The following is an 8609-nucleotide window of genomic DNA, read 5'->3' as shown; positions in this document are numbered from 1 at the left end:
CTTACAAGAACTGGGGCTGGAGTGATAGCACAGTGGGTAGGGCGTTTGCCTAGCACGCAGCCTACCTGTGTTTGATTCCCAGCATCCCATATAGTCCCCTGAGCACCGCCAGGAGTAATTCCTGAGTGTACAGCCAGAAGTAACTCCTGTGCATCACCAGATGTGTCCCAAAAAGCAAAATAAATAAATAAATAAATAAATAAATAAATAAAATTAAAGCTTACAAAAACAGGGGGCTGGCCTTCTGGAAAACAATATGGACGATTCTCAAAAAATTAGAAATTGAGCTCCCATTTGACCCAGCAATACCACTGCTGGGATTATATCCCAGAGAGGCAAAAAAGTATAATCGAAATGGCATCTGCACATGTATGTTCATCGCAGCACTGTTTACAATAGCCAGAATCTGGAAAAAACCCGAATGCCCTAGAACAGATGACTGGTTGAGGAAACTTTGGTACATCTATACAATGGAATACTATGCAGCTGTTAGAAAAAAGGAGGTCACAAATTTTTTATTTAAGTGGATCGGCATGAAAAGTTTCATGCTAAGTGAAAAGAGTCAGAAAGAGAGAGACAGACATAGAAAGATTGCATTCATCTATGACATATAGAATAACAGAGTGGGAGACTAACACCCAAGAATTGTAGAAACAACTACCAGGAGGTTGACTCCATGGCTAGGAGGCTGGCCTCACATTCTGGGGAAAGGGCAACTCAGAGAAGGGATCACCAACTATAATGTAGTCGAAGGCCATGTGGGAGAAGGGAGTTGCGGGCTGAATGAGGGCTAGAGACTGAGCACAGTGGCCACTCAACACCTTTATTGCAAACCACAACAGCTAATTAGAGGGAGAGAACAGAAGGGAATGCCCTGCCACAGTGACAGGGTGGGGTGGGGGGAGATGGGATTGGGGAGGATGGGAGGGATGCTGGGTTTACTGGTGGTGGAGTATGGGCACTGGTGAAGGGATGGGTTCCCGAACTTTGTATGGGGGAAGCATAAGCACAGATGTGTATAAATCCGTAACTGTACCCTCGTGGTGATTCATTAATTAAAAATAAATAAATTTATTATTAAAAAAAAAACAGGGGGCTGGAGCAATAGCACAATGGGTAGGGCGTTTACCTTGCATGCGGCCTACCTGGGTTTGATTCCCAGCATCCCATATGGTCCCCTGAGCACCACCAGGAGTAATTCCTGAGTGTACAGCCAGAAATAACCCCTGTGCATCACCAGTTATGACCCAAAAAGAAAAAATTAAAGCTAACAATAATATACGGTAAAAAGAAAACAAAGGATGTAGTAGAACTGATTACTAGTTTAAAACATTGAATAAAAAATAATCACTTGAAAACAACTAAATTTCTTCCTGCTTTCACTTTCCATTGTTTTTGCTGCTAGTAAGATTGGCCTTAGAAAAGGAATCAATTTTGAAATATATTCACTTTAGAACATAGGAAAAACTGTATAATTTCTCTAAGTCTACATATCCTCATAGAGAAAATATGTACTATAATACTTAGCTTAGAGAATTGCTGAATACAATTTGCAAAAAATGATACAAAATCAATTACTGGCAGTAGTATTAAAATACATTTGATTATATAAACCATTTGGGTTTATGCAGTGGCCTCCACAACATTCTTTTTTTCTTCCAAACTTTTTTGATACTCCTCTGTATTTCTAGGTGTAATGGCTGGAGTAATAGCACAGTGGGTAGGGCGTTTGCCTTGCACGTGGCTGACCCGGGTTCGATTCCTCCATCCCTCTCAGAGAGCCCGGCAAACTAGGAGAGTATCCCACCCCCATGGAAGAGCCTGGCAAGCTACCCGTGGTGGATTTGATATGCCAAAAACAATAACAACAAGTCTCACAATGGAGACATTACTGGTGCCCGCTCGAACAAATCGATGAGCACCGGGATGACAGTGACAGTGACAATGGCAAAAGACTGTGGTTCTGGGAATGCTTGAACGTGAACTTTGTATCCCAGGGTTTTTATGCTTCATAAGTCACTCTTTTATTTATATCCTCTGATGCTGTGTGACTGAATCCCTTTAGTTCTAAGGTTGAGAATAATAGAAACCAAAAATGCTGCCACTATCTTCTATTTTGATAACAATTGTGCACAATCATCCCATTGCAAAATAGCACTTGCCACTACTTCTCAGATAAACATTGCCATGCCTCCCTGCACTCCCAAAAAAGGTTCAATTGACTAGGTGTCTACTAAATTTAGTAGACTACGTGTCTACTAAATCACATACAATTCCTAAAATATATTTTGAAAAATTTAATAAAAGTTAAATAGGTGTTTATTGTGAAAGTCAACTTTCAGAAATGTGCTTCCTTAGAATGCTAAGTCCTCTTATGAATGAGTGCTCCAAAGGCAGATAACAATGCTCATAGCTTGTGTGTATTCATCCATATTCTATCTGTATGCTAACATAAGCGAAATGGTAAAGAGTGATACTTGTTATTTGTACTGAGAAATAATAGGGTCCTAGTAGACAATTTTGAAACTTGACACTCACAGTTAATAGTTTCTTGAAGGATATTCCAAGCCATCGGACAAGCTCATGATTTATGTATATGGAATTCTATAGTAAATGTGTGTCTGATAAATCCCAATCCCTAATTAATGAGGATTTGAATCACTTTGATATCTCTTTTAAGCAACAACTAAGTGGCAATTTTTTGTCCCCCTTCCCTGCCGAGCTCGATGTTGCACTCACATGTGGTTGTGGTGCTTATGTATATTCAGCTATGGTTCTCTTTGGAGGCTGCATGCCTTTCGTGTTAGTATTTGCATACAGTAGGGTAGTATTTGCTTGCGAGGGTAGTATTTCTTTGAGCATACTCTGGTTTTAGTGTTCACTATGGGTCATTGTTCAGGGGTATTTGGGGGGTAGAGTAGAGCACACATCCCACTGTACTTGTGGCTTATTCAAGGATTTGTGCTTAGGGACACCCTAGTGTGGCTTTGGGGGACCATATATAATGCTGGGGACCAAACCTGGATCAGCTGCAAGGAAGGCAAGAGACCTATCCTCTGTACTATCTCTCTGACCCCATTGGCAATTCTTAAACACAAACTCCATATAATTATGCAAGGGTATCTGTAACAGGAGTTCCAATCTGTGGAATTTTGCTTCAGAGAAGCACAGAAATGTTTAGTTGTAACTGTTCTGTTGCAATATCCACCACAAAGTCTTCATCAATTTGCACTCCCAACAACAGCATAGACAAGCACTTCTACTGCATCACTGAGTTGTATTAAGCGTAATTGTGATCAGTGAGTTAAATTGACAAGCAAATTTAAATTCCATAGTGAAATCGTCTTTTTTCAGATTCATTACAATGTACACTTCATGGGAAAGGAAATTTTTGTTTCTTTCCTGGAAGTTATACGTATACTAGCTTAGAGCAGTACCCAGCACATATGAGGTATATAAATTGGTTGATTAAAGTGCTTGCTTTACATGCTAGCTACCATGCTTTAAATCCAGGCTCTTTGTGGTGCCCTGAGTAACCCCTGAACACAGAGCCAGGAATAGTCCCCAATCAGTGCCAGATGTGACCCAAATTGCCCTCTCCCACAAAAAGAAAGGAAAAAGAGATAAAGAAAATTAACCATTTCTCACATGCTGCAAATATTTTTCCTACCTTTTCTGTTTATTTCCTGCTCTTTAAAATTTTTTTTTTGTTATTAAGAAACTAACTTTATGAAGTCAAATACATCGACCTTTTCCCTCAAGTTTTACCAACCCTAGCTTTTCTTTTTCACATTGAAAAATTTAAACAAGATTCATATAGATTTTCTTCTTGATTTCAAAATATTCTTATTGTGTTGGGGTAGTGGGGTTGCTTTGTTTTGTGATTTTCTCCCCACCCCCCCTTTTTTTTTGTTTTTTGGACCACACCCAGTGATGCTCAGGGCTTACTCCTTGCTTTGCACTTAGGGATCCCTCCCAGTGCTACTCAGGGAATCATAAGTGGTGATGGAATCAGTCCTGGTTGCCATGTGCAAGGCAAATGCCTTACCTGCTACATTATCTCTGCAGTTGCAAAGTTTTCTTTTCTTTTCTCCACCTGATGCTTTTTGGTTGGTCTCTGTTAGAAAAAATTTGTGTGGGTCTCATAATGGAAAAAAATCATTATGTAAGTAACACAGGATAAAGATTGCAGAGGAAAATAATCACCAAGTTGGTTCGTATCTGTGCCCCCAAACTGATGCATTTTAACTTTTTTAATTTTATATTGATTTACAATTACAACAAAATTGGTTTACAATATGAGGATTCAGGAATTGATTGATTCATACATGTAATGTCTCACTATACTTATTACCAAAATGTCAGTGATATTTTACTATTAAATAACTCCTTTTCTTTATTCCCTCCTTTTTCCCTCTTTCCCAAAATTATTCAAGATACAGGGCAACAATTATGTTTTTAATAGAGTAGGAATTATTTTTATTGTATTCTGCTAGATGTTATAAATTTGTATTTTGCATATGAATGACATCACTGTAGCCCTATTTATCTTCCTAACTTATTTTGCTAAGTATAACCTCAACTTCCATATATATCGTTTCAAAAGGCATGAATTCATATTTTTTGGTGGAGAGGAAAGTGTGTGTCACACCTCGCCATGTTCAAAATCTACTCCCAGCTCTGTGTTCAGGCGTCACTCTGGCATTCTACCACATGCAAGGCAAGCCTTTAGCTCTATACTCTCTCTCTGGCCCAAGCATCACCTTTCTTAAAAGTTGGGTAGTATTCCCTCAAGTATCTATAAAGCAACTTAATCTAGTAGGGCAGTTTCAGCCTTTTTCACTGTGTTGGCTTTAAAAGCTTTGCTTCAGTCTGTGGCTATTAAATCATCATAATTGATGACATGTGTTTCTTATTTGTGTAACAGAGATGGATCCTGATTTTGTTATTGTTGTTATCCATGAAATGGCTCTTTCAGACTAGCCTGAGTATGAAATCCAATTATTTTTTGGATTTCATACTCATTATACTAAAAATACTAATTATTTTACTAAAAATACTAATTATTTTTATTTGCAGCTTAAATAGTGCTGCCCTATCTTTTGTTTTCTGCTTGTTTTATGTGTTTGGTGTTTCTTTTCCCCAATATTTATCTACCTTTTCCATGAACTGATTTCCTTTGGAGATTTTTTCAGTTTCTTTCATTTCTCTTTTGTTTCTTCAAATTTTCGATTTGTGGTTTCCATGTGACTGGTCTGTTTTTAATAGTGTGTGTGTGTGTGTGTGTGTGTGTGTGTGTGTGTGTGTGTGTGTGTATTGGTATTAACTTCTTGTCACACCCAGCAATGCTCAGGATTTACTCAGTGCTCAAAGATCACGCCTGGCTTGGGGGACCATATGTGGTGCCAGGAATCAATCCTAGGTCTGTTGCATGCAAGGCAAGCACCCTACCAGCTGTACTATATCTCTGGCCTAACAACATATATTTTTCTTGACCAGTTACTTTTTGGTTTGGACGAGCCTCACGCATGAAGGGACCAGCAGAGGAACCTAGGTGTGCATGAGCTGGGGCCAAGATCTTCAAGGCTGATCAGATCGGGACTGGGCCTCTTCCACCCAGATTCCCCATTTTCCAGTAGCTAGGCTGTCACACCCAGAAACTGCCCCCCGGTGCTGTGTAATCCCATCAATGGCCAATATCCAGAGACTATAAAACCAAGTTCATGGAAGAGAGTGACACAGAGTCTCTTGCCCCCGTGCCTGGCTGTTTTCAATGGGGACCCTCAGAGGGGGTGGGTTGAGTAACCCTCCCCGCCCAGAGCAGAGCCCTGGCAGTTAGAGACCTCTGGAACCCAGCCTACAACCGTGCTCAAGGCCACTCTCCACACATTCGGATGAGCCTCAAGCATGAAAGGACTGGCAGAGAAATCCAGATGTGTGGGACCCAGGGCCGAGATTTTCAAGGCTGCTTGGATGGGGACTGGGCCTCTTCCACCTAGATTCCCCATTTCCCAGTTGTAGGAAGTCACACCCAGAAACTGCCCATCAATGGCCAACATCCAGAGACTATATAACCAAGCTCTTTAAATGCATGGCTGAGATGCTGCCACTCGACATTTGATAGCCTAGTTCTCCCTCGTAGAGAACCTGGCAAATTACCAAGAATTTACTGCCCACAGTGGGGAGAGCCTGACAAGCTCTCTGTGATGTATTCATATGCCAAATACAGTAACAAAGATGGGTTTCATTCCCCTGACCCCGAAGAGCCTCTAATGCGGCACCATTGGGAAGGATGAGTAAAGAGATACTGCCAAAATATCAGGGCTAGGATGAATGGAGACATTACTGGGCCTGCTCGACCAAATGGATGATCAACGGGATGACAGTGATACAATGATACAGTTACTTTTGGGGGTTTGGGTTTTTTTTTTTTTCAGGGGATCAGGGTCACCTGGCATGCTCAGGACTACTTCTGACTCTGTGCTTTAAGTCATTCTCACGGTGCTCAGGAAACATGCAGTGCTGCCACCGAGCCCAGGCATCCTGCATGCAAAACCAGTACTCTAGCCTAACTTGTTGAGCCCCAAGGATCACTCCGGGTAGGTGCATCCCAGCTGTATACAATGCCTTATACTTCTAGTATTACTTCTCTGGCTCTGCTCTATGAATTCTTTTTGGCTCCAATTTCTTTGGCAAAGAACTCTACCTGAATTTTTTTTATTATTTCTTGTGGTTCTCAAGTCACACCCAGTGATGCTCAGGACCTGTTTCAGTCTGTGTCTGTGGGTCCTCCTGATGCTCAGGAGACCATATAGGTGCTAAAGATCAAACCTGAGCCTCTTGCCTATGAAGGATGTGCTCCAGTTCATTGACCTATCTCTCTGGTCCTGTATTTCCTTTCTTTGTTCATTAATATTTACCTTATATTATTGTGTCTCAGTTGATTTTCTTCAAAACAAAGTCATTGTCTAGAACACCCATGTCAGTGTCACTAGCATTTATTGATTCCATTTTTTTAAAATGGAATCACTATGAAATATACAGTTACAAAGTTCTTCATAATCGGGTTTCTTACATTGATTTCTGAGGATTTTTTTCTCATTCAATTACTAAATTTAATCTTTCATTGCATTCACTTGTTTTCTCCAGTAGGAGCTAGTGTGACCCTCAGTGAGTTCTGCTTATTTTTTAAGACCTCAGGTGCCTTTGAAAGAAATAAAGGTTGACTTGGAGATTTTCTTTCATTGTAAGGACTAGCCTGAGTATGAAATCACTTGCTGTCCCATCATCTCTTACAACTAGACTCACTGTCTGAACGCCCAGATCCAAACTCTACGTCCAAATCTGGGTGTCTGATGCTATTTTTATTTGACTGTGGAGGTTTTTTGGCTGGATTTCCAAGAACAAAGGAGAGGTGTCAGCCCTTTGCACTCTGCCAGTTTCTCTCTGTGCTAGAATGAGGCACAGTACAGGTTTTTGTAGCCCAAAGCTCTGATAGTTGTGGAGGCTTAATTCTTTAAAAAATTTTTTTAATTTTGAGAGTCAGTACAATAATACAGAAAGGAGGGCACTTGCCTTGCACTCGGCCCCCCAGGATCGATCTCTGTATGGTCTCTTGACTCTACCAGGAGAGATCCCTGAGCACAGAGCCAGGAGTAAGCCAGGAGTAAGTATTTTTTGTGGCCCTCCAGTCCCCCCAAAAATTTATTTTGGACCACATATGGAGTTCAGCGCTCAAGACAGGAATGAGGGATTGTTACTTCTGGTGGGCTTGGGAGACCATACATAGAGTCTGGGATCGAACCTGGGTCAGCTGTATGCAAGGCAAGTGCTCTATCCACTGTGTTACTGCTCCAGCTCCAAAGGTTTAATTCTGATTGCACAGTGGGAAGGGAGCTCTGACTACTGTGTCCTCTAACATTCCTGGAATTCTGTTTCGTCACAGTTCCCCTAAGGTTGAGTGCAGATCCTTTTCTCCTCTGTGAAACAGCAAAGATGTGCCCTGGAGGCTTGCATCATCTCAGTGTTTGGCCACATTCTCTACTTGGGGTGACCCTCCTCCCAAGGCCAAGATATTAGGTTATTTTTGTAACCTGAGGCTCTGGTGGCTGTGAAGGGGGATGGGGAGTACACGCTACACTGTAGTACTGTCTCACTGTCCTCCCGTGGTTGATCGATTTGCTGGAGCAGGCACCAGTAACTTCTCCATTGTGAGGCTTGTTACTGTTTCTGGCATATGGAATTCACCACCTCTGCCGTGAGGGTGGGATACTCTCGGTACTTGCCGGGCTCTCCGAGGGGATGGAAGAATCAAACCCGGGTCGCTACACTATGTGCTAAAATTGCCTCTTCAGAGTATAGACATCCAGTGTCTGACAGAGAAGAGGGTCTTGCCCTCCTTAATAGGGTCACTTAGTGGCATTCGGTAGAATTGAGTGCTCCCCAATTGCTGAATGTCCTTCTACTTGGTCTGCAAATCACAGTAGCTCCACAATACTTTGCTCCATCCATAACTAGAACTTTCCAGTGCTCAGATAAAGGAGATGGCTTCTGGTGGCAATCTTATGTGACCCATATGTGATAAATAGTTGTTTTCTCGTTGTGTTTTA

The sequence above is a fragment of the Sorex araneus genome, chromosome 2, assembly GCF_027595985.1.
Source record: "Sorex araneus isolate mSorAra2 chromosome 2, mSorAra2.pri, whole genome shotgun sequence".
Lineage (NCBI taxonomy): Eukaryota > Metazoa > Chordata > Mammalia > Eulipotyphla > Soricidae > Sorex > Sorex araneus.
Note: the sequence above shows the minus strand (reverse complement) of the source record.